This window comes from Hemibagrus wyckioides, linkage group LG09 (genome assembly GCF_019097595.1).
Source record: "Hemibagrus wyckioides isolate EC202008001 linkage group LG09, SWU_Hwy_1.0, whole genome shotgun sequence".
Taxonomy (NCBI): domain Eukaryota; kingdom Metazoa; phylum Chordata; class Actinopteri; order Siluriformes; family Bagridae; genus Hemibagrus; species Hemibagrus wyckioides.
The window spans coordinates 18,027,647-18,054,915 of record NC_080718.1 but is presented as its reverse complement, the minus strand read 5'-3'; the positions used below and the strand labels follow the sequence as shown (position 1 = coordinate 18,054,915).

Here is a 27,269-nt window from a genome sequence, read left to right as displayed (position 1 = left end):
ACCTCTACGAGCAGACAGAGGTCACAGCACATTCACAGTGATCAAGTCCTGTAATAGCTCTAGAGAAGGGGGGAAGGGTAGAGAGTGAGGACTATAGGGGGGCGTTTACTGGAATGACTCTTCCTGATTGTACTGTATGCAACACCACAATTCTCTCTTTTCAGTTAAACTTTATATTAACATAACTATACAAATCATTGCATGAAAATGGGGAGCACAGAAGGATATTTGGTGAGCAGGTACGCTGAGTGCCGAATCATGTAGGTATGATTGAAAAGATAACACGTGTAAGAAGAAAAAAAAAAGGCATCATTTCAAAACCATTGAGATTTCCATCGGAACATACTGTCTCCAAAATATCTGGAGCATACTGGATTTCCTTTTGTTTACGGGGGAGCAGGAGGGAGAGACACATCGGGAGACTATCAGCTTTCAATGCATACAGGCCTGTCTCACATTCGCAAAATCCCTGCTGAGTGTGAATCAGTGTGAGGAAAGCCAGAGAACTCAACTCATCCAGCTTGGCCTCATTACTGAAGAGCATGAAGAACACAGCAGGGGACAGCACTGGTTCACACCCATGTCTGTCTCTCTCATACACACACACACACACACCACATACACTTACTTCCGCAGTGTGACTTCTACCTCTATCATACTCAGACACATCCCTGTGTGACTGATGCATCATCCTTCATCCTGAGAGCATCTGAGGCTTGCTCACTGACTGAAGAGAGACTTTTTTTTTGGGAGATGGATCAAGCAAGGATTCTCCTGTCACTTCACTCATATGAAGGAGTACACATAGACAAGTCTCTGAAACGCTGTAACCTATCTCCTTTCTGAACTAAAAAATAAAATGAATCTAGTTCTTTCTGCATGTAAGACCCCTTGAAGCATACATGCCGAAGCACTAATTAAGCACGTGTGCTTAGACTAAATTTCCGTTGTTTTCCTGAAGCAAATCCCTATCTTTAGTCTGGCGGATATCCTCTCCTCATTAAAACCCTACAGCTATGTACAGGCATCTCAGCACATTTAAGGATAGACATGTTTCTGAAACACACAGCTGGATTAACTATGAGAAGTAAAAGCACTGACTGAGCTAGAAAAGTTAAGATATTCATACACTGCTTCAAGTTTCCAAACCGCTAATCATTCACAGAGTGGAGCTGAAGAGCTGTAGGAACTTTAACAACTCCTCTCACGGGCCACAAGAATCAACAGGATGTACTTGTTACCCAAACAAGCAGAAGATAGAATAGAACAGAGCAGTTTGCAAAATAAAGTGAGAAACACTACGCAAAAGTCTAGCACAATCTTCAAAAAAAAAAAAAAAAAAGACAACAGACTACGAAGCACATCCTCCAAAAACTGCAGAGTAACTCATTCCTACATTACAGCAAGTCTGGTAGACAGTTTGCTATTAAACTTTATTAACTTAACAGACCATAAAGGCACTGAGTGAAGAACACTCACCACTGCTCGAGTCTATCAGGAGAGCTGCTCTGGAGTGGTCCCGCTGTTGGAGTTCTTTCTGAAAGTTTTCTTCAGCGCACTCTGAGAACAATGCATGTTCAAGAAGAGCAGAGGAGAGCAGAGGGGGAGTGTCTCACAGACATTAATCATGTGGGCCGCTGGCCAGCAGCAGGGAGCCGATGACGCTAGATAGGCTGCAGGGTGGAGTGCTCGTATACACACACACACACACACTCTCTCTCTCTCTCTCTCTCTCTCTCTCTCTCTCTCTCTCTCTCTCTCTCTCTGACACTACTGAACTTAGACAAGCTGACTCAGAGCAAAAGCTACAACCACATTTTCTTATACTTCCCCCAGCTTTCATTCCCAAATGTACATCTGTCACAAGGTTATCCAGGAGCGTGAGGAGGGGAAAGAAGATAAGGTTATCCTGACAAAAGCTAAATAAACAACTTTTTTTTTTTCAGACAACAGGCTGTAATTCTGCTATTGTCACGTTAAGTAGCCCATCTGTTGCTCTGGGCTAAACAAGAGACTCACAAGAAGTCACAAAAGTACAGAAACATGGCCGGCATGTTTGTAGATAGGATGCACTAAATGGATGTATTATGTGTTATAGTTCTTCTACATCCAAAAAGGTAGATTTAAAGATAGATAGGGTTTTTCTAAAAGAAAAACTTTGCCCAAGGAAGATTATACATGAGAAAAGGTCTTTACAGGTAACATTTGTCATCAAATTCTATACCTCCACAAAAAATTCATTTATTTTAGTTATTCTTAAAAGTAAAACATTAAAATGTTTAAATGAAAAAAATAGGAAGTTTAAAGCCATAAAACAAACAGTCCACACTGTAGAAAAAATCTTCTGAATTCTATCATAAAATACATAAAATGCCCAACATGTTCACTGTACCCGAGATTATGCTAACATGCACTTCATATATATTTTCTAATGGGTCACTGTCCATTATGCATGAAGCATTATTTTTAATCAATTTGGAAACCAATGTCTAATCACTCCTCACGCATTTCATTGTACTTACTTTAAACATACTTAAAACCAGTAATTATTCTAAAATATTGACTAAGTGTATTTAAGTACTTATGCTTACCATGGCATGTTCTGAACCAAGTATCTTAAGAAGCTAGCAGTTCTTGTACTGGCTGTCTTGATAACCAATGCGCTGCTTAGCAGAAAAGTTTGTATTGGATAAAAGACTTTAACAAAGTGAATAGGCAGTTTTCTAAATGAAACAGATCCATAGAGGGTCAAATATAAACAAACCTTAAATGATCAATCTTTCTTTATAATCTACTAATACACATAAAAACAATCTGATTAGAACTGTGTACTGCTTGCTCATGAATTTAAAAAAAAAAAAAGGCTCATCACTAGATGGCAGCATTTTTATATAACTAGGCTGCTCATGTAAATGAGGTGTGCTTGTTTAAAGTGACTACTGTAATGAAGAAAACCCCAAATATTCAATCTGCTCAGTATTTGTTGCTGGATGTCAAGCATCCTCTACTGTTCAGTGCTAAGCTGCATTCAGCTCAGACTAAACCTCTTCTGACTACACGTTTGTTTGCTCTGTCACAGCTGTTTGTTTCCACCATCCTGCATGTAATCTGCATTATATTTCGGCTGCTCTGCTCCGCCACTCAACATTCCTCAGATCTTGTGTTCGTGCCCAGTTTGGCTCTGTAAGACAGGAGGATGTGTTTTTTGTCTTTATTTTTTCAATTTTTCATTTAAAGCATTAAATCTGTGGATCTGAGCACAGATTGGGGCAGATGGGAGGAGGTAGATTGAGGTGATGTGTGTATGCGGGGCATAGCCGTACCAGAAAAATCATTTTTCCGCACCAGTACCCTGCACTGGCCCTTACCTCAGAACACTCATAACTCATATCTCTCTGCCTCAAATAGCTCTTATTTTGGAACAGTTACTTTACTGGCTGGACATTGGATCAAGTGCATATTAAACATTCTTCAAGAAACAGAAGTGTGTGTGTATCAAATGTGAGCTCTAGACTTAGACCTCTTATTTTATTTTTAACAAGTAAAAAAAAAAAAAAAATCACACACTGGGGTTCTCGTTAATTAATCCTTTCCTCTTCGTCTTTTTTAAATAACCGTTTAATGTCAAGCAACAGTTTTAGTAACTCACACCTATGACAGCTTTCAAATTTAACAGCACTCTCAGAAACCTGTGTGTGCTTTCAATCATACCACATAGCAATCATAAATCCATCAGGACCTGCCAGCAGTTCAGCATAATGCCACTTTCACACAGCGACAGCAAAGAACAGCTCATGTCTTGCTCTTTTGAGAGGCTGTCTAGTCTAAAAGCGAATAACCACATGCACAGTTTAGTTTTATGACATACCTCAAAGTAAAGCGGGATCAAAGTGGTCAAGTTTAGTGAGTTAAACAAAATACAGAGATAATCAGTTACACTAAAGATCTGACCGGATGTTCAGACACAAATAAATGCAGGAAAGCGGGTAATTACTTCTTCTTCTCCCAAACAGTAATAAAAGCAGTATAAGGTGATAAGGACAAGCAAGGTCAGCCTGATGAATGCTGGTCTGGGATGAATTTTGGACTGGTTAAATTGGTGGAGAGGTTGCATAATGTTTTGCTTTTACCAGCAATCTTTTCATGAAAGTTAATCAGTTTGAATGAACCAAGCTGTTAAATCATTATGTTTATAGGTTCTTGATAGCTCTACATCAATAATGTGAGAAACCTTTATAAATCTGGCATGTGGTTAATGAGTGCAGTAAATCGTTGGTGCCATTGGGATTATACTTGTACAAAAAGTCATGCAAGACAGAAATATCACATCTAAGTAGCTAAATCATTTATTCATATATAGAACCTACTTTTTCCCCCAACATCAACAATAAATGAACATCGTAATACAGTGGTAAATGTATTTCGTGTTTAGGGCTTTTTTTTTTTTACTGTAAATATACAGAGGTTTGGCGTGTAAAAGCTTTCTGTACTTTCAGCAAAAGCTAACCGATGGTCAAAAGGTCCCTCTAGTGGAGAATCTTTCAGTGAGTGAGTGAGTGAGAGAAAGAGAGAAAGTAGAAGAGGTAGGGAAAGAAGGGGTTGGGGGGTGGTAATACAAAGAGAGAGAGAGAGAGAGAGGTTGCATGTCCTGGAATGGCCAAGCCAAAGCCCTGTTGAGATGGTGGACAAAAAGGGGTACAATCAAGACATCAATTAAACTGCACAGGCTTGTAATCACCAAGTTTTGTAAACAGGAGGAAAAAAATCCCTTCAGGTAGACTGGAGGTCTGTGAGGGATCCATGTGATGCTGCTGCTAAATTACTGAAACAGTCACTTACACTTGCACATATAAATACCTGGTGATTTTATTAATATGTTCATCACATGTGAGGTATGTTTGTCTGAGTTATTGAACTTCATTCTGTACAATAACCATCATGAACACCTCCTTTACCAGGAAGTTACTCATTACTGACTCTCTGTAAATGACTCTTAGCCAGACAAAAGAAGAGGAAGAGGTGTTTGGTATATAGCCTGTCACTCACTGCCGTAGAAACAGTCAGGTATTTCTGCAGCTCATAAACACTTTCCTCTATATCAATATTTTTCATCAGCAGTTTATCATCCATTCTAACTGTATTGAATAATATTCAAATATTCCTGAGAAACATTACATGCAACAATCACTTTAATCACTCATTAGCGGTCAACTTAGCGGTAACATTCTCTTTAAAACTGGTAGTACAGCCAGACAGCTGGGAGATGTCCATGAAGAGCAGCAAGGTTACACTATGGAGCCTTTCGTGGACAACCATCACACACAAATACATCCTTACAAACTGCCTCACAAATTTTCCATTACATCTTCCTCTTAAAACAGCAAACCCCCTCCCCCCATGCTTCAGGTATGTGGACGTAACGCCAAGATTGTCCAAATGGTGTGGCTAAAATTGGAAGCATCTGAGTATATAAGCACATTATAAATAATGACATGCTGTAAAATAGCAAACATGCATACATACAATGAACTGAGGGTGCTTTCTGTGGAACAGGAACTAACAGCAATGGTTTTTAATTTTTTTTCTCCCACAAACACCAGCATTCGTTGCATTTTCCATCACATCTGCTTACTTATGTGCATAGGTCAGCCACACAAACCTCTCAAGTGCATCTGACAATTTGACTTTGCTCTTTAATATTATAAAAATATGTCAAGCATCTTCTCAGCCTCTGCTGAACATTTCATTCTGAATTGCAAAAACCAGTCACCTGCCTTAATATTCACTTAAAAACATATGGCCGAGTGAGCAGCCATCCCCAGAGAGGCTCATGGTGATCTGCCACACGCTAGCTTGACACAGCTAATAGCTGAGAATATGCAGAGTGCACCGCTGCCCTGACACCAGTTTAACCTTCTCACACGATTAAGTCTCCTCAGGGAGGCAGTAATGAGACATATCCATCATGGCAGCCTTAATTAAAACAGAAGCACTGCCCTCAAATCAGGCCTTAAAAGAAGATTGCAGCCTCCATCTACTGCAGCTGACCTGATGTTTTCCTCTAAACCTAGCTTTGAAATTATTTAATTTTTGGAGTTATAGTAATATATGAATATTTAAAACTTTAGTTATACCAAACTTGCGAAGAAGTTCAAAGAGCAAGTGTCATTATCGGATTGTGGAGAATCAGCAAAAGAAATTAGTCCCGAGTCATATGATTTCTTTTTAATCAGCTGTGATTTGAGCATATCAAACTCTTCTGATAAAAGTGTGAACAAAGACTAGTAAAAACATCTGAAATGACCCAGCCATACTTGCGTGTCAGAGTGTTGGAGCTCCCTGTAGGAACATGTGCCAGATTTGATATCGGCTAATTATGAGCTGTGACAGGGTGATTATATGTACATCATTGTAGGCTGCTTCAAATAAGAATTTGGCTGATTATCGGGCCTAATTAATGAATGTCCTGGTGTAAAACCAGTCATTTCTTTGTGTTAATCCCTACACAGTGAGTAATGAGCACTTCATCAGTGTCTCGTTTTGTCAAATTACAAAATGTGTGAAAATGAATAACACCCGACATAATTATAGTGATGGAGCCCCTATTATCTAAAACAATTAAAAATCTGTCATCATGCAGTGGGACTGTGTTTTGTAGTGGTGATGTGCGTGAGTGTAGAGCACAGAGAATCTTGCACTTGTCACAGTAATTATACTTGCTGTATAAAAAAAAAAAAAAAAAATCATATTCATGCATCCTTATCTTATGCATGACAATTGTACACAATTCAGCTGCAAAGGAATCAGTGAATGGAAGAAAATGGAATTCTGGATACTTTCAATACTGTACACCACAAAATCTCAGGCATCCCTCATTAATACTTTAAAACCATTCATCTGGGTGAATACTGGGTGTGTCCTTAGCCTCTCCTTTTCTCTCTCACCGGGATTAGGGCCTCATGGGTCCCACTTTTCTTCGTTCACTCTTTCTATAATCCACATTAACTCTACATTTTTCTTCTCAGATTACATGGCTTGACTGGTGTCTTCTCTGGACTTATATTTCCCAGAGTGTTGCTTCTGATACATTCATATGGCATTAAAAAGTTTCAAAATACAATACACAAGTGCAACCCCAAGCCCCAAACTGTTTAACACCTTCAGGTTATTTCTGTTTGCAGATTCATTCAAGCCTATCCTCCTTGGGTGATCAGACAAGTTAAAGACAAGGGTAAAAAAAAAAAAAAAAGTGAATAAAAAATAGCACTTTTTAAATGCTTGTTTACCACAACATACCTGTGCATCAGATGGAATGGCTGGAACAAAGTATACACACAAAAACCTAATCCCTGAAGAGTGACTTCTAAGAATCACGTTATTTTAATTTCATAACTACTTTTCATCACTGCCTAGAAGCTTATCCCTAAAAATCCATTAATAAATGGATTCGGTTACACTCCACACTTATGTGCATTCCATACAAAACCCATAACTGTCCACACTTTTGTGTGGACAGGGTGTGCTATTATGGCTGAAAACACCTGTATACACTGTAATAAGACAGGACTGCTCAGCTATGATAGAATGCGTCATGAATCATGAAACAGATTGATTTTTCCATCAATAAAAAGCCACCCATTTCTTCCCACGCGGCCAATTTACAGTCGGCTGTCCAAGTGTCAAGTTTAAACAGCCAGTAGTGCCAGCTCACCCCCACATCGATAAGAACTCATCCACCCACCATAGCGGTGTTACATTAACCAGTCACAAACCTGCTGACACACAAAAGTGTTACACCTACTCAATTATTCTTGCAGAACTAAAGAGGACCAGACAGCAATCTCCCTGCACAGCACCTTACATGAAATACAGCAAGAAATGCAGACAGAAAAATTTCAAATAAAATCCATCTTAATCAGCTCCGGATAAAAAATATATATATTCTGGTAGTGAATAATGCATGACTCCAAGTCAAAGTAATTTGAGCTGAAAAAATGTCAAAAATGTAATCTACCAACACTTCTCACCAGCTGAGTGCTCCTAGATTAGATGAAAGGATAAAGGTCCAGAAATGAAAGTAATTACAGGTGACCAGAGAGGTGAAGGCATTTTACATTAGAAATATTACTGCATTTAATGGCTCTGCGGGCCAAGCTGTGGCAATTACAGTAGAGCCCAATGATTAACATAAAATACAGATTTGGGGAGAAAAATATACTTGTTCCCACACTACAGAATGTCTTGTGTGGTATTCCAAGAATACACTGGTTAGTACGTACCAACAGAAGAAAAAGTAAGGACAACTGGTGACAGGATCATAAGCCCCCATTGCTCACTTTGCATACTCTGGTCAATGTTCTGCTGGGAAACCTTGGGTCATTTATGTGGATGTTACTCTGCATCACCTACCAAAACATTGTTGCAGACCAAGTACCCCTTTACGGTAATGCTGGTGTCTTCCAGCAGGATAATGCACCTTACCAACCTGCAAACATTGTTCAGGAATGGTTTGAGCAACATGAGAAAGCTTTCAAGGTGTTGATTTGGCCGACAAATTCCCCAGATTTCAATCTGATCAATCATCTGTGGGATGTGCTGGGACAAACAAATCCGATCCACGGAGGTCCCATTTCACAACTACAGAAATGAAAGAATCAGCTGCTAACATCTTGGTGCCAGATACCACAGCACACTTTCAGAGGTTTTGTGGAGTCCAGGACCCAATGGGTCCACTAAAATAAATATAAAAGTTACATTTAGGCTTCATGGAAAACTAAAATACAAGAGTTGGCCAAGTCACCTACTTTATTTATGATAAAAGCCAGCTGGACATGACAGTATGGACCATAGAAATTTACTCACGTAGTAGAAAAACAAACAGAAACTATCCTTTGCTCCATCTTAATACTGCAAATCTAAATGAGTGATTAAAGCAAAAGTGGCAGTCTGTGCATGCGGAATTCACACTGCTAACATATAAACGATTGCCTTTGGCCTGAAACATCGAACTTGTCACTGATGGGCGCTCTGCTGGCTCTGCACCACAATTTATCTTTTCATAATGAGACTTTCCATAACTCCCAACACTGAGAGCACGAGGCGGGTGCCAGAGGTGAGGCAGATTGATAACGCAATTACCCTGCTGAAGGCCATTCATCTACTCTCCACCTTCATACTCCCTTTATTCCTCTCCTTCTCTTTCATATCGGCTCTGTCCATGTCTGTCTAGTGCAATTACCTCTGAAAAAACCCAGTTCATTCACATGAGTTAAACACATATAGTATTTTCCAAACAAAAATCATGAAGAGGTTTTGAGAGGCATTGTGAGTGAAATCCCCTACTGAGCAGGCACCAGGATTTAGTCTCTAGCTCTATTAGATCATTGTGGATATAGAATAATGCCAGGCCAGAGACGAGCGATTTCTCGCACTTACGGCCTGCCAGGCAGGCGCCCCGTGGAGACGCTTAATAACATTCCTGTCAGCCAGCTTTCTTCCAGTTCTCATAATGAAAATGCTCATTTGACAGTTCATCTCAATCCAAAGCATATCTCTGATGCCAACCCTACCGAAATTAATCCTGAATCAGAGATATTATGGGATCAAACCAGACTTTCTACAGTAAAATATCCAGACACTTCTAGAAGAAATACTCAAAGAAATAGGAGTTAGGAACAGTTACATACAGAAGCATACAATAATACCAGACATGACTGTGAGGAGCTTTAAGCCTAATTTATGAGGAGAAACTCACAGGATTGGCTCATTGGTTCATTTTTAATTGATTCCAGTGCATTAAATCACAAGCTACCAATTTATATGCAGTACTCCATAATGCTATGGCATACACTGTCTAAACTCCTTATATGTACTATATATTCCCTAATTTAGTATTCACTTGATGTGACCAATGAGCAGTCTTATAATTATGATTCTAAGATTAATACATTTGATGGGCTATGGGCATATAATACACTCAGGTAAAACGAAATCCTCTTTTGGGAAGATCGTACAATGATTAAAGTTTAAAAAAAAAAAAAAAAACAGTCATGATTTTACTATTGAGTGAAGTAATAGTGAAGATCATGTTAGCCATTATTGTGTAGCTCTGGTATGTAGCACTAGCACGACAGAACTGTCATACCTTTGATGAAAAGGAGAGTGGAAACTTCAGAAATGAACAATGTATCCAAGCTTATCCTTTCATTTCAAGTAATCAGAGCTGTAATAGCTGATATACTAGCATTCCTGAACTCGGATATGTTTTTTTTCAGCCAGCAGTCAATCACTGCTGCACGACACACTGATGCTATCTGTAATCAGTTCAGCAGCTATGTGACACCACCAGTGACCCTGCAAAAAGCACCAGACTGATGTCAAATGACACTTCTCATCAAACACTCTGCTAGACTTTAGGCTGATTTTTATTCATCTGCACTAATAAAGATGTGATTGTATTAAAGATAAAGGTGCAAATTATATACAGTTCAAGCTGCAAAAAAAGATGCACCAAAACAAAGATGCTATCAAATGAGTTGACCTCAGCATCCTATAAAACAGATGCTTCAAAGCATGTCCAAATACTGGCTGTTCCCATCCCCTCTAAATTCCCCTGTCCTGATCAAGGCCAAACTGTATTAGTGCCAGACTGGATTAGAGGAGAGGACTGGCAGCCTATAAATGAAAGCGCCTGAAACAGACTCTCCCTCAGGCAAAGAAGGTTGCAAGAAAAAGTGAAAATACGAGACAAGAATACGTTATGATGACAAGTACAAACCAGCAAGAAAAAAAACATTTAAAAAAACATGAGTGTTATTACATGCCTCCTCTAAAAGAACTACATTTACTACATGCACAGCAAGATTTTTTAGCTTGGATACAAATAAATAAATAAATAAATAAGTAAGTAAATAAATAAATAGACACTAATTTTAACTAATTGCTGAGCCTAGCACTGAGTGACCAAGACTCCGGCAACCGTCTTGAAGATTTCAGGTGTGATAATTTGCCAGTGGATAACGGTGACTTACAGGCAAGAAAATAGCATACATTGTACTTGCTCCAGAGTCCTGAGGGGAGAATGAAATCAAGCTCTAGTCCAGTGATCACAACAGTGGAAGGACGGCGAGACCACAGCTGCGCAATTATAACTTTTCCACTAGGATGCTCCCACTGATTAGCAATCAGATGAAAAACTGCTCGCAATCATCCTGCGCAGGACCAAAAACAAAATAAAGACAAAAACAAGGCAGAACTGATAGCTTTCCTCTGGCAATTCATCATCCTGACACCACTGTCACAGCAAGTGCTCAATGAACGAGTCTCGAGGTTCCTCAAGCTATCCGAGTACAACCGTTCTGCTGCTTTGACATATATGAACCAGCAATATGTAGCTTGAACAAGCGGAGCCATCGATCTGATTTTGAAAGCCATGACATGTAAGCTTGTACCATTTGAGCAGTGAACATGTCCAGTTAAAACTACCGATCACTCAGAAAACCTATTCATGACGTCCGAACGACAAGATAGATTACAAGAACTAACATAACAAATTTGCTTGCATCAATAAATGGAAACAAGGAAACATGGGGGAAAAAAGATCCACATCCAGGAATAGTGCATGTTCAGCTAAACACAGAATTAACGATAGTGCAGTTAATTTTGCTTGAACATCCTCGCTTCCCCGCTAACATAAACCCTCTGCAATAAAGGATTTAATGCCCGCTGAATAATAAACGTGAGCTCGTATTTACGACGGAGTCTAGCACTGTTTTAACAGGCATGGGGGAGTCATTTGACCTTGATTGTTAATGCCAATATCCAGCCTTTAGGATTCCTGCATCACCACTCTGCCTGCTAAGTGCTCTCCAGGCTGTGCTGGAAGTGCTCAGAAGAGAGATGGAAAACTACATCGGTCCACTGATAGCACTGCTGCTAAAACAGAGCTCTCGTTTGCCAATACCTATTTGATTTTTTTTTTTTGTCAGGAGAGATAAAAAGCACTCTGGATATGAGAACTCAGTAGCTTCCATGTGTAAATGAAATTCAAGACTCTTCAAAGTTTGGCTTGTTCAATACAAAGTTTAATTACGCAGAAACGATGCATGCAAGGTAGATCCTAATTTGCTAGTTCGATCAACTGTAAAGCATTAAATCCTATTAAAAGTTCTGCAAAGCCCTTCGTCCTGAAAACCTTCCTTTTTCTAAAATTTCTATCCTTTCTTGCCTGGGACTGCTACTAAGTGCTGACACTGGAGACAGCCTACAAAAATATTAAATAAACATCTCCCGAGAGAAAAACAGGTATTAGGATCTGTGTGTGTGCGTTACTAAATGACAACATATTACAATGAGTGTCTGATAAAATAGTATAAAACAGCATAGAGTGATTATAAAAGAAAGATGTATTCGTTCCCTTTTTCATCCACCGATTGACTTGTTTATTCAATCTTTCCTGAAGGACACATGCCTAGATGCATTCTGCAGCAAAAAGCTAAATGTCAGTGAGTCAGACGCATCAGCTCAGCTCATGCAGTCTCCTGCTGTCTCCCTCTGTTTGTTTGTACAGGCCATGATTCAGCCACATTAGAGCAGAATACGAGATTTTTCTAAAACTTAACCCAGTTTACTGCGGCTCACAGTGAAGTCAAGACGTGCCTTGAAGAGCGGCCTTAAAAAAGGTTATGGCGAGAGCATGACGAACAAATGAAGAAATAGTACAATTTACTGCAATTAAAACAAGTTCCAAAGGTTTTCCACTGAATCTCTGGCATGTTCTGCTTTATGTAACTCACACCAATCACTGATTACTTTTCTATAAACACCACACCCTGCTGAAATGTATTCCTCACGTATACCACACTGTAACTGAACGCTTGATTATGATTCTGGCTGCTAGGTTTATTAACACGCTCGCTCTAACACATTATATATTCTATAGTAACAAGTTTATCAGAGGCATGTATAGTAGATGATTCACTTACACAGACATGAAAAGTGTGAGTAATGGTTGATGTAAACTTTTCTGTGAAGAGATGATGTTCATTCAGCAGTTTTTTGTGACAGTTAATGGCTTCTCAGGAACATATCGATGCATTTTTTGTTTTATTAATGTCAAGAATGAGAGTCTAGGGATAACAGGAAGCGACCTTTTTCAGGGACATCAAACAGCATTAAACAAATGTATAAAGTTCAATGTGTACTGCAAAGTGATTTATTCTTCTTGAACTACAGCAACTTGCCAACAATAATAATTTTTCCTTTATTAATTAAACACACATTAAACTTTCAAATATTTTTAGTTTTCGTGGTAGAACATCTGTGAGACAAATGAGTCCCTGTGATCATTTATGTTACAACATCTATAAACAGTCGTTCCCTCAGCATCCTCTCATTACTTATTAATAAAACAAAAACATATGAGCTTGTAATGTTACTTAGAAAACAGATCGAATAAAGTCCACTGGCCTGATGACTTTCCCCACTGAGGAAAACTTATTGCACTGACATTGGAGACCCTTTCCACAAAATGTCCTTATAGAAAGCTTCACCAAATCAATGAGTAAAATTTTCTTTGTTCAAAGCAAGCATGTTTGTAACCTGTCTTAGATTATATAGAGCATCAACCACATTTCATACACCATGGTAGGTCAAGTTGTTAAGGCTCTGGGTTGTTGATCGGAAGATTGGGGTTCAAGCCCCAGCACCGCCGAGCTGCCAATGTAGGGCACCTGAGCAAAGCCCCAAATACACCCCCTGCTCCAGGGGCGCTGTATCTTGGCTAACCCTGCGCTCTGACCCCAACCCTCCAAGAATGGGATATGCGAAGAAAGAATTTCACTGTGCAGTAATGTATACATGACAAATAAAGGCTATAACTGTAACTATAGATGACCTATCGAATGAGAGTATTTGAGAGGATTGAATGAGAGGATTCAATCCTGAGATTTGAATTACCGCCTGCATTACTGTCAGAGCAACACTGTTAAAGAAAACAAACCTGATTAATCACATTAGAGAGTTGAACAGCACTATGAAATAAAACTAATAAAAGAATAAAAGACATGCACTAAGGGCTAAAGAAGAACTGAACTGCTACTTTCTTAATCTTGAATCTAATTTGTGCAGAGGAAACTGAATCGGCTGAGGTGAGAAAAAAGGTGCAAGTCCACTACAGGACAGAACATTAACGTTTAATTGAACCGTCTTCACAGCTAATGTAGAAACAGATTGCTTTTTTTCCCCACACCTGATCAAGCAAACAGGAAATCATAAAGACGGACTGTGATGCATCATTTGCAAATTCTGATTTCTTGAGTTAGGACTGAAAAATCTTAATACAAAAGAAATTACATAATTATTACTATTTACTGTAATAACTGATTATAGTTATTAACAATGTGGTAGGAACTTGGCCCTTTTTGTTCAGGCATAAACCCTGCTATACCGTGATAAGAATATGAAGACAGACAGAAAGAAACACCTTCAAACTTTTTTTGACGCATCCTGTGGCACATGGAAAAACCCTGCAGAAATATTCCAGGAACTGTACTTGCCAAAATGAAATCTGTCTTTATCTGAAAAGAAGATGCATTTCCTGTCCAGAGATTGGTCTCTGTTTCACATCCATTTCAGTTGGTTAATGTTGGATTAAATTAAAGGCACTTTCAACTGTCTGATCTATAAATAGAACCATAGCATTGAGCGAACACAACAAAGAAAATGAAAGAAAATTACAAACAGAGAGAATTGTAAGCTTGGGTTGCTGTCTGTGTGGAGTTTTACTTGTTCCCCTGTGAATTGGCCTGGGTTTTCTCTAGGTTCCTCTTTCTACCCAAAAACATGCAGGTAAGCTGACGGACCACAATACATCACAGCTTTTATGTAATAGGCCCTGGATGCACTGAAGACACTGATCAGGATAAAGCGGGTACCAAAAAAGAAAAATAGCTGTCTTTCAGATCCTATATGGCTGCATTGTTTTGAACAGAAACATTCCTAATCCTGATTCATGGGATTATGGTTAGCTTGGAGGCATCATCTGCTTCTAATTTTTATGGGTTATCACTATAATTCCATGTCTGCAGTCTTTCACTAATGCCAATGGCGTCTCCAGGCTTTGGCATGTTTGTTTTCTTACCACAGAGCCGTAATTGGCTACAAACAAGCAAGAGCCGCTGACAGCAAGTGGGACAGAATGAGGGCATGGCCATTATGTGTTCACGCTCAAATTAGACAGACTAACAGAGATGAAGGCATCAGAAAGCAGAGGCACACCAGAGGCCTCAGACAGAGAAGAGGAGTGTGACTGAACTTAAAACACACCAATTACCCCTCAGCATGTTGTCCAAGTCCTCAATCCTGGGCTCATAGAATTTACCTTTTAAAGCAGATGTGGTCCAACATCTCTCTCTTAGTCTCTCAATGACATTTTCTTGCATAGCATATCTCTATTTACCGAGAATATTTCAACATCTTGTTTACGGAATAGTAATTAGGATGAGCCTACACTTTACATACTAATTAAAGCAGAATGTGAGTACTGCTGCATGCAAATTTCCATCTATTCATGAGAAATGGCCGCAGAGTCATTACATTTATTTTCTCATTTTGATCACGCAGAAGGGAAACAGCATCATTACTACATAACAAAATAAATATAGGCCAAGGAGAGTCCTGTCGCTCTGGATGTACAAACACACCCAAGACATGATGCACATGGGGGAAATTGCAATTTTTTTGCACACATGTTCTCTACATTTTTCGAACAAAAAAAAAAAAAACAAAAATTGAAAATACAAACAATAGGAATCAGTCCAGTGTGTATTCCCAGTCTGCACAATTCCTGGGATAGACTCTGGATTCACTGCTACCCTGACCATAATAAAGCAGTTACAACTTACTATTTAAGTTAGCATAGATTCCTTAGACAATAACTATTTTACTTACGTATAGAACAAAGAGGGAAAAATGGGATTTCGACTTGAATGATGTATACATCAACAAAATTCCAATGTCAGGTACTCTAATCTTTTTAGATTAGAACTTTACCAAAATCACACAAGAATAACCTCTGGCTCGATTTATAACAATTTACCTCACTTTATACTAACTTGTCATGCTAGCTAGATGATAGATAAAAGAGAGAAACAGAGAGAAACAAAGACAGACAGAGAGATGGACAGAAAGTCAAAGAGAGACAGAAAGGTCCAAAGATAGAAAAAGAGAGAGAGACAGAAAGAAAGACAGAAAGACACAAAAACCGGACAGACAGACAGACAGACAGACAGACAGACAGACAGACAGACAGATAGATAGATAGATCTTGTTTTAAAGCCTGTTCTTTGCAGTGCAGTGAAAGCATGCTGTGTTGTGGGCTGCCCCCTGAGCAGGAGGTGAAAAGGGAACTCCAGGCCACTGGAATACTATCTGTCACAAGCGTGCATGCTGCTCCGAGAGAACACAGCCAGCTGGCAGCAGCAGCACAGGGCCACCGTCTGGCTGTGTGTGTGCCCCTGGTGCTCATGGGCGCGCCAAGGCCAACCAGCTTCCCCTCCCCCAGCTGCTTCCACACTGTCACTGAGCTAATGAGTGCCCACAATGCATCAGATCATCACTTCAGGCAAAGAGCGCAGGCTCAGGAGGGGGGAAAAACAAATCATTGTGCGGTTAGTTATGCTAATCGAGATTTTCAGTGAACTGCCTGCAGTGAAATTCATGACAGAGCCTTCACCTACAATCTAAACAGACACATCGGAGTCTGCTTTTAGACCTCAAAGGGAAAACTTAATCGTCTCCATTTCTGTGTGTGATATGCCAAGTTTGGAGGTTAGCGCAGATTTAAAAGGATTGGACAGCTTTAATCAGATTGAAAATGGCTCAGGATCCATCTTTGAAAATGAACTAAACTGAACTTTACTCTTAACTGCCATAGGATGTGTAATGTGCAGTGCCATATAAAGCATAATACATAAATACAGTTAAAATTCCAGGACATTCAGGTATAAGAAGTAAAATTTAGCAAGTAGTAGGAAAATTCATATAGCATAATATACTAAAAAATAGATTAAAATCCCCTTCACATTACCCAAAGTATTAAGTCATGTCAAGTGGGTTTTATTCTAAATCCTTCATGTAACGTACACTCAGCCTCCAGGACACACAATACAGTAGCAGAATCCATAGGACTACATAAAGTGCAAACACATGTTGTATGACTGTTCTGATGAAAAATGAATCCTTCTAAATTCTTCACAGCAGTGGTAACAAAATCAGATGTCTAAAGCCACAAATCTCTATTATTTTAAAAGATAATGAACATGTTACCCAATGCTTTTCAGACTGCTGTATGGTTGTTTTTGGACTACATTGTATTTTTGTATAATACAGTATCCTCTGGTTACTTTGTTCTCACTGTGATTCCTGCATGCTGCACTACATGACAGGCTTTTATTGTACTATTGATAGTCAGGAGAGAGCCTGAAGCGAGACAGAGACTGAATTGGCAGGCGCAGAGGCAGAACAGACCAGATTGAATAGAAATTGGTGTTGCTGATTTAGCAAAATGTCCTCCCATGCCAACCGTCTATGTTGCTATTATTGGCATTTCACAATGCCGCTTATTCAAGGACTGCATGTGTCTGAGGATGAGATAGAGAAAAAAGTCTTTCAGGCCAACATAAAGCTAGCAGAGTTTATAACAAGGGTTATAGGTGAACAAAGGGTGAACAAAGGTTCATAGAATATGTACAAAATTGATAAAATCCTAATAGCTCAAAAAAAACCCGACCCCTTACATTCAATATCAAAGGGGTTACATTTCTTTCAGGTGTTTTTTTCAGTCTTGCTGAGTCCATCAGTGTATGTGCCATGGGACTTGTAAAGAATAATGATGAATTGATGTGAATGAATACAATTTGACAATAACAACTGATAGCTGGTTTGGTTTATGGCTCTTTACATCAGCTATGTAAATACATGTTACTAATAATATAACATGAGTAGCTCTTGGCCACCTTCATTTTGTCAAAGTAGCTCTCAGAGGAAAAAGGTTGGAGACCTCTGCTTTATAATTCATTCCACATTCCTAGATGGAATCACCTAGCATGACCAAGACAAGACGGATAGAATGGCCAGATGTCAGGTCAGTGAACTGAACTAACAGTAGTAGTGTAGTCATGTGTAGTCTCATTTAGCCTTGTGTAATATCTCATGCAGTCTAGTATAGTCCCATTTAGCCTTGTGTAATATCTCATGCAGTCTAGTATAGTCCCATTTAGCCTTGTGTAATCTCATGCAGTCTAGTATAGTCCAATTCAGCCTTGTGCAATCTCATGCAGTCCAGTGAAGTTCTTATTTACCCTTCTATAATCTCATGCAGTCCAGTGTAGTTGCGTGTATTTATGTCTAGTCTCATGCAGTACTAGATAGTCTAGTGTAGTCCTGTCTAGTCTCATGCAGTCCTGGATGGTCTAGTGTAGTCCTGTGTAGCCTCAGGACTCAGGCACCATGTGGAGGAAAACTTTCATGTCACTGTGTACTATACCACTTGTATATGTTTGAAATGACAATAAAGCCACTTGACCTGACCTGAACTACTGAAGAGGGTGAGAGATGGCAGTACATTTCCCCCTCGACAGTGTAACACCCTCTTTCCTTTTTTTTCCAAGTTGATGTACTCAAATAGAGTGGTCCCAAGTGTTTTCTTCACAAACAGATGGCAGTGAATGTGAATTGAAAACATTTCCAGCTCATTCTGACAATGATGTACTGCATGCATATGATTGTAATATAAGCACTTACTTTTTGAATTGACCATTTTAGTGGAAATACTTCTGATTTGTGGATTTAAATTCGCAAGAGAAATCTCATTTGTGGTCACACGGTTAGCTATGCTTATATTCTGTAGCTAGGTATTGGTTTGGGTGATCACATCACACTACAAAACATAAGCCACCAGTTTATAGCAATCTGAGCAGAGTAAGGGGCAATAAATAATTTCAAATAAAACAATTCAAGATATTGGATTTCTAAAATGTTTTTTTTTTTTTTTGCACGTTGCCACTGTTTAGGTCTAGATGCTGTTTAGGTTGTTGATGTCAACTCACTGGTTCCTATTACAGACATTATAGAAATATCAAATCACCACTCGATATTCTCCAGACAAACTCCACCTACTTTTCCAGAGGTGTATTTTTACGAAAGGAAAATGACATGCTTTGCTGTAATAGAGATTGCTTCGGGGATGCGTTTGTTGCCAAGCTGTTTGTGAGAAGCACCAGAAGGAAACTGTTCACAACAGGATCCTGTAATTGGATACATAAGTCAATAATAGCACTTTTATGTTCAGTGACGTTTTATAGAAGTGAGTTATTGAAAGCAGCCGAAAATGGCGGTTAATAGATAGAGATAACTGATAACTAAGCCACCCTGATGTGACACATGAGAGACTGAGCTGACACATCAGAGCATAGTTCAAGTCTAACACAGGACAGGGATTGTTTCTAATTGTTTAATTTGTGCTGGTGTGAGATAACCTCCCTCAGGGGCCAAGTGCTGACTTAACTGCTGAAAAGTGTTCATTTATCACCAATTAAAGCAGTGATGTGCCAACATCCCCCCCATGCTACCCAATGCCTGGCACTACATCATACGCACAGCTGCTCATCACAATCCAGCAGAGGAGAGAGACACACCGAGGAGATGTGCAACATTTATAAAGCATAGAATGTTTAGATTTAGGATCACAACCTGGAGACAGATGAGCGCTGCGAGACTGGACTGAAAGCTGCTGAGTCCAGCACAGAGGGACAGCGAACAATGTCATGCATGTAAATCCAGCCTCTCCCTTGGGGAGAGAGAGCCGGCACTGTCAATTAGAGCATCAATAATTAAAATAGTTGTAGGTCCCATTAGTGGGGATGTATTTCCATGAATAGTTAATGCTTCTTGCAGGCACTTTTTTCCATGTCCTGTAGCACTGGAGCGCACTTTGAAAGACACAGCACAAAGGGAATCTGAGGTAAAATGTACCATTTAAATATGCACTTTGGCCACAGAAGTCCTGAGAATTGTGAGAACATGTCTGGCACTTTACGTTACCTCACAACTCTTTACTACCTCATGACAAAATGGCCAAAAAGATCTGCGCTGTTACCTTGCAACAAAAGTACAGAATGTTCTTAGCAGAACACTGAAATACTGTTGATGTAATATACTATTTTCAAAAGAGTGTCAGCCCCCCACCACAGATTAATTAGATTGCCCTGCACTGTATTGACACTCTGTTGAATGTTGATATCTGTCAAAAGTGGGTCGTTCCATCTGTGGCCAACGCCGAGTCCAGGCTCCCATCTGCTGCGCCGCTGTGGCTGAGACTCTCACAGTCTGGATGAACAGGAAGGGTGGAGATACTGACATATGACATGAGTGGAGCTCAGTGAGGTTATTAGGAACAAATAAAAAGGAAATGAACAAAGGAAACATTACTCTCTACAGTTCCCACTGTCTGCTAGAGGCCATATTATTAATTGCAGTAAAAAATGTGACCTGCATCAAAACTCGACCTGAAATTGACGTCAGTGTCGACTTTTACTGGAAAACAGAGCTAATCTGACACATTCCAATTCAGGATTTACCATTAGACCTTTGGTTCATCCATAACCTTAATTACCAAGCTTAATTAATCAAAACTTGAAAATTATTCCATTCAATTGTGTAAAAGAAATTAGGTGCATCTCAATCAGCTCTCTAGCTCACTAGGACATGAATCTGTATATTTTGTGCACTGGTTAGGTTTGTGTCTCACTACACAATGGGTGACTGATGACTCAAATTTCCAGTGGCACTCATTTCCTCATCAGTCACTGTAAAAACACACATAAAATATATATTTATTTGTTTTACATGGTCGTATAAATTTGTCAGCTTGATCAGACTGGTTTTTGTCATGGCACCTCAAACAGGATTGTAGCTAGTGTAGTTTTTAAAATCATTAAAACATGTATAGTCATTAGCAAACAAATTGTCTACAGATCATCAAATAAAGTTAAAAATCGCTAACATAAGTGATCTTTAAAGAGCTACAACAACTATAACAAACCTTCTTACATTTGTAGATTAAGTTGAATGAGAGTTTGGTCATATATAGTGAGCATCGATGAACAAGCTCCCTGGTTTTTGCGATACATTGTGGGATTTTTTTGGCAAGTAAAAGTGTCACAGGAAGGACCTTACAATGGTCTGATCAGTACTCTGACTGCTGAACTAATATCCAGTGGTGACAACTGTTCAGAACAAACATCATTTTTGAGTATAACAATGAACAATTAAGATTTATTCTAACCTTCTGAACATACATTAAATTTTCTAAAATGATCTCATTATTTAAAAGTCTATGCATTTCCTTTCTATAATCCTGGTCACTGCAAGCATCCTGCATGTTCACATCATTTAAACACTAGAAAATGCAGATACTTTTCTTAATATGATGCTTTATTATACTGCACAACAGCACATGTAATTCACTCATTTGATTCAGCTGCATATCCCTAAAGCTTAATTTCATTACAATATAATTAACGTTAATGGTTTTAGCTAAACCTCTTTCCAATTTCCAAAAAGGTTTATGAATATTTAACCGATTCTGTGAATCAGAAATACTATTCAGCTGTAGTTCTGATGAACCCATGAAATATTAATGCTATTGTGTATTGGGAAAAATATTTTCCAATTCCTTTCTTAATGCAATTTTCACAAATGAGATAAATTAAAAAGCAAAATGAGGAATGGTTAATAAAAGGGGCCATACATGACAAAAATGAAGTCTGTTTTCAATATCAGCTGTGCTTCAATTCTAGTTTCCTTTTTTTTTTTTTTTATAAAGAGCTTTATGGAGTAGACTGACATACTGCTAGTTTTAAGGTAAATAGCATATGATCTCAGACACTGTTAGGCTTTGGGCTGTCATGTTGCAGGTTGGAGCTGTGTTTAGGCCGGGCAGTTGGCCAGCTGGATGATGAAGATTAACCTCCTACAGTTCTCTCTTCTCCAATGACCCTCATTAATCCTTTCCTAGACCTTATTGCATTCGTCAGTGCTGTCAAGACAAACTGCCACATCACAAACATAGCTATATTTTTCTTCCACATTCACACTCATATCTCACGTATAACAAGTCACACATTTTCATATTATAAATTAGCAAGTACCCTCTCAGATTTAAAAAATTAATTCATTAAAAAATTGTAACATATGGAGAATTCTGAAACACACACACACACACACACATACACATACACACCCTACACACTAAAGCAGGAGATATGTTTTGCAGCCTGAATCAGGATGGAAGCTGAATGAATCATATTCGAGTGAGTGGCACATCCTCTCACACACACCTCTCTGTTCCTCTCTGCTATACCAGCTGCTGTTTCCACACCACCATTACCTCTGCCTGAATTTGCATTTGTTCACCTTCATGATTGGCAATACACCCACGACTGCAATCAGAATGTAAATCCACACAGAGATGAAGCGAGGCGAACTGCGTGTGTGTGTGTGTCTGTGTGTGTGTGTAGCACTGTAGGCTATTTGAAAGGAGCTTTGGTTGTATTGAATCAATCTCAAACCTTTTGAGACTTCCTCAAAAGGCTGACATGAATTCAGACAAATTCCATGTTCAAGCACAATCACAGTTTCCCCATTTCACTTATTTTTATCTTGTACCATGCTGTAAAATAGGACTTTGAGTACAAGAGATACAGACTGCTAGACACTTTATCTAATAATGAATTTATCATTCGGAATTTTTCCATCTGATGGCATAGAAATACATGAATATTGTGTTTAAAAAAAACTGACATTCTTTACTAAAAATATTAATTCTAAAAAAAGAATAAGCTGTTTGTCACAGCATTTCTGTCAGCAGCTCTGTTTTTTATAAATAGAAATGCTAACATGAAAACTAGTGTAGATCATTTCAGTTTAATTATACATCTCTAACTCTACTACAACTACTTTTAACTCATTCTTAGTAATTTTGTTGTTTTTCAGCAAAACCTCTTCTTAGAGAAAAAGCATTATGAATATTTCATGCATCATTATGAATATGAACATTTTACGGTCCTGTGCCTCTGAAATGCTGTTCAGCTTTTGTCCCAAATTAGAAATTAACACATTATAAATTAATGCTGTTCTTTAGTTTACTCCCAATGCACCCCAGTGCTCTTTTTAATACCACTGAAAGCCAATGAAGGAAAAAAGCATCATATCCCCTCTTGCGAGATAATCATTTCTGCCAACATAAACACTGACTCTTAATGACTCTGACTCCATCAGTAAATAACATTCTGCTCCATTTGAGCTCAGCGGCAGGCGTATCAGCAGTCGCCACCATGCGTGTGGAAGGAAGTCCATCCATTATTCAGCTGTTGGTTAAATGATCTCAGATTCTCAAACACACCATGAAGGGTGGAGGGCATGTAGTAGCAGAGAGGAAATCCCTCTACTGTCATGAGGCTGATGAAAAATCAAGCAATAGGTCATGCGTCTCATCTACATCCATAATTGTGTCAGGAGTGCAGGATGACATCTGGAGCAATTGTGCAAGTCGTGGGGAATCGTTCTGGCTTAATTAGGAAGTCTGAAATTGAAGCATGAGGATATGGGTTATGGAGGTGGGAGATGATTAAAATGACACGCTAACCTAAGGCTGATTGAACTCTGATTTGGTCGGGATGATCTTCCAAAACAACTGTAAATGGCGATGAGAGTGTTTGACGTGTGCTTGGTATTTTTGTAGCTTTTCAGCTAAACAGCAACACTTTCATGAGGGGACACTTTAAGGGTTTTTTCAAAATACTTCAGATGAAGAAACAGCTGAGTTTCCAGACACTTACATTAATTGATCCCAGATGGCACAGCTACAGGACATGTCAGCGTGGGCATAACAAATAGTGTTTCAGGTCCACATTAGCAAAACAATAGCTGCAAGGCAAACATTACTCTATAACCCCTTATCCCCCAACCTAAAGTAATTGGTAGTTAGTTTGCAAGATGATTATGCCCCCCCCCCCCAGTGCAACTATGTCTTCTTATTCTTCAGCAAGGTCTGTGTCAGACTGAGTCAATTTATCCAGCTGAGTACATGCGTCTCTGTACCATGAACGGTTGAGAAGGCAGAGACGTTCTGCTGTCTACAAGACACTGAAGGAGCCCGAGGGTTTGTTTATGCCACAGAATGTGCAAGCAGCACAAAAAGTGTCTTGACATCTGCCAAACATCTCTTCTGAAAACAGCAAGAATGTAATGACAAGGTGACATCAAAACGAATGAATCAAAACCAAACCGCAAATGAAGTGTCTGATGATTTCAGTCGCCATCTGTAAAAGAATACGGTTATTTGCTTAAACATATTTAAATAACTGTGGAAAAGTGGATAAAATGAAAACGAGTAAAAGAGGATGGCCATTTAATTTTCGTTTCTTTATAGTTTAAAAAAACAAAAGAAAACAAGAGTCTCCTATTTCTGTCAGCTCTCCAAATGCAACAGAACAGTTACACTTTATTTCTATTTGACGATATATGAGCAGGTCGAATTGTACTGAAAGGACACTGTACTGAAACGCATCATGACTTAGTGTAACACAGCTCTTGACCTGGCAACATCTGGAGTTCACAGTGCTGTTAATAAACACCATATGTAAAAATTACATACAAAGATGAGGACAATAATGAGCAGAAGAGGGAGAGAAAGCAAGCTCTCATGAGGTATTAAAAAAGTCCCAACACTGAAGCATTTACATAGGTGATGAGGTGATCTCTCACACACATACACGCGCAAGCATGCACACGTGTGTATGGCTTTTGTAGCATTGAAAACGGATTATCCATGGCTGGAGGTCAGGTGGAGCCTAAAAAATATTTAGGTTTGTTCTCTAGACTGAGAGTGTCAAACCAGTATATGTGTGTGAGCTTTACTATTTCCTCTCACATCTCCAACAAAGCCTCCAGCTCTAATTTCTTTGCCGCTTTATGAGTATAAACACTTTGTGCTTAATCAGGGCTGGAAATGAGGGTGGCAAGTGCTGCATTAGATTTGGCGCCGACACCCTGACACCCTGCTGATCTGCCACTGTTTCCTTGGTTTATTTAGCTGCTAAAAATAGCTTTGTGAATAATTTAGTACAGAAAAACATGCATGGAGTGCTGCTATGCATTTAATAACAGGAACAGTTCGTTTCATTCCTTTTTCTTTTCTTTAAACGTTGTTACCAAAATAGTCGAATTTTAGAGTAGATTCCTGATAGCTGACAAAGGATGCAACCAGCTCTGTAATATTCACCACTCTCCAGCCTTATGAACCAATCAGAAAATTCTAGAATGAGACATCTCTGATAGTTATTCTGCATAACCCCTGTGTCCCTAAATTTTCATGTTCTACACACATCTGTATGGGTTTCCTCTGGGTTCTCCGGGTTCCTCCAACATCCTAAAATGCCAGCAGGTGTATTGGGGACTCTGAAACTACACTATATGAACGAAGGTTGTGGACACTTGACCATCACACCCACATGTGTCTGATATCACTAATGCTCCTGTAGTTGAATGATCACATATCCCCACAGCCATTTTCCAACATCTAGTGGAAGTCTTCCCTGAAGAGTTTGTAAACATGTGTTTATGATGGTCAGGTGTCCACAAACTTTTGGACATATAGTATAGCCCTGAATGAGTGTGTATGTGTGTATGTGTGAGTGTGTGTGTGTCCTGCAATGGATGGCCTGCTTCATACTCAGTGTTCAGGATTTGCTCCAGATCCATCATGAATCTGACTGGGTTATTGAACAGGAATAAATAAACGAATGAACAAAATGTACAAAACACAATCTATTAAGTTGATGGAGACAAGCTGAAAAATGACAGCAGTTATTAGTGTAACATACAGATGCAATTGCAGACATGATGCTGATCTTGCTTTACTTCTGCTTCACTGGTAATTGTTTTTCTTTGGTGGAATCTGGTGTAATTTGGTTCGTCATGGGTGCCACGTTACCATGGTAACCTAGTTCACTATAACCAGACACAGCCCTATTTTTAAAAAAATGAACTCTTGTTTCAAAAGAAAATCACACGGAGCTCATTTTGTGTCACTAAACGTATACAAAATGCATAAGAATGAATTGGTTGAATCGGTCAGGTTAAAACTTTAAACCAAATCATTTTGTTTACATCCAAATATTTTGCCTTCTAAACAGATGATGCTCATGATCTAAAACTTGTACAGGGTGTTAGCAAAATCCTTTTCTGAAATGTTTCAGAGCGCTATTTTTTTTTTACCCGTTTTATTAATCAGTTTCGTGTTTATTCCCGCCCCTTTGTTTGATCGATAAGGCTTCTCCGTCTGTTTGAAATCCCCTTTCATACCTCAGTGTTGTTCGTCTACGCGAGTTAAACGACTAAAATGTCGAATGAGTTTGCTGTCATTTTTAATGTACCACTTTCATCACAAAGTGCATGGTGAGCTCTGGCCTAAAATATCATTACCCAAGTTATACTTTTTTCCTACATGAACATGGAGGAAGGATCAATCTTTCCGTTCCAGTCCCAAGCTAACAGAGCTGATTCGGCTAATCAAATAAACTGACTATCTGGTGCAGGTGTATTGGATTAGGGCTGGATCTCTACGAACAAAGATGATGATCACAGGCGCAAGAGTTACATTGTGCAGTCAACACGTACCTCAGAACTGCACAGCAACCAAAGCCCTGAGGCTCTGCAGCTCAATTCACGTCCAGACATCCCTTTCATAAAGTGGTGACCACAGACTGTAAATCCTGTCAACATTACAATGTGCACAAGCTTTTATGTAAACGTAACCAATTTAGGATATGGGCAGTGAATGAGGGGAAATAGAGTTGGCGGTAGATGGAGTGCAGGAACAGAATAGACACCAGCTGCTCCAGCGAGCAGAGAAATCAGTGCTAATGAAGTGTTTTCACCTCTAAGCAATCACATGTGGCAGAGCTGGGTTAAATTAAATTAATCTTGTACTGCACCATGGCAAACCTGAGCTCGCAATACATCTAACAGTCTCATTTCCACATGTGCCAATGGGAAGGGGTCCATATGGTCCTGAAGCCAAACAGAGCAAAGAATGTACTTCGGTTAGCTGTTGATTACTATTTTCTATAAGCAGCGGTGTAATTTAACTAGTATTATGAAATTCAATGCCTAGTGTGAGCATAATATTTATTTTGGACAGAGCAACC

At 39.1% G+C, this 27,269-nt stretch overlaps 1 protein-coding gene across 2 annotated transcripts in view; it reads right to left on the bottom strand.

Moving 5' to 3' along the window:
* Positions 1-27,269, bottom strand: part of sash1b (SAM and SH3 domain containing 1b) — a 62,123-nt gene that overhangs the window by 18,482 nt on the left and 16,372 nt on the right. The window contains exon 1 of one of the 2 annotated variants that reach the window (XM_058398823.1): positions 1,480-1,637. The exons of the other annotated variant lie outside the window; for it this stretch is intronic. The gene's annotated coding sequence lies outside the window, so the exon portion shown is untranslated. Of the gene's footprint in view, positions 1-1,479; positions 1,638-27,269 lie in introns of those variants that run through there. 2 annotated transcript variants of the gene reach the window in all.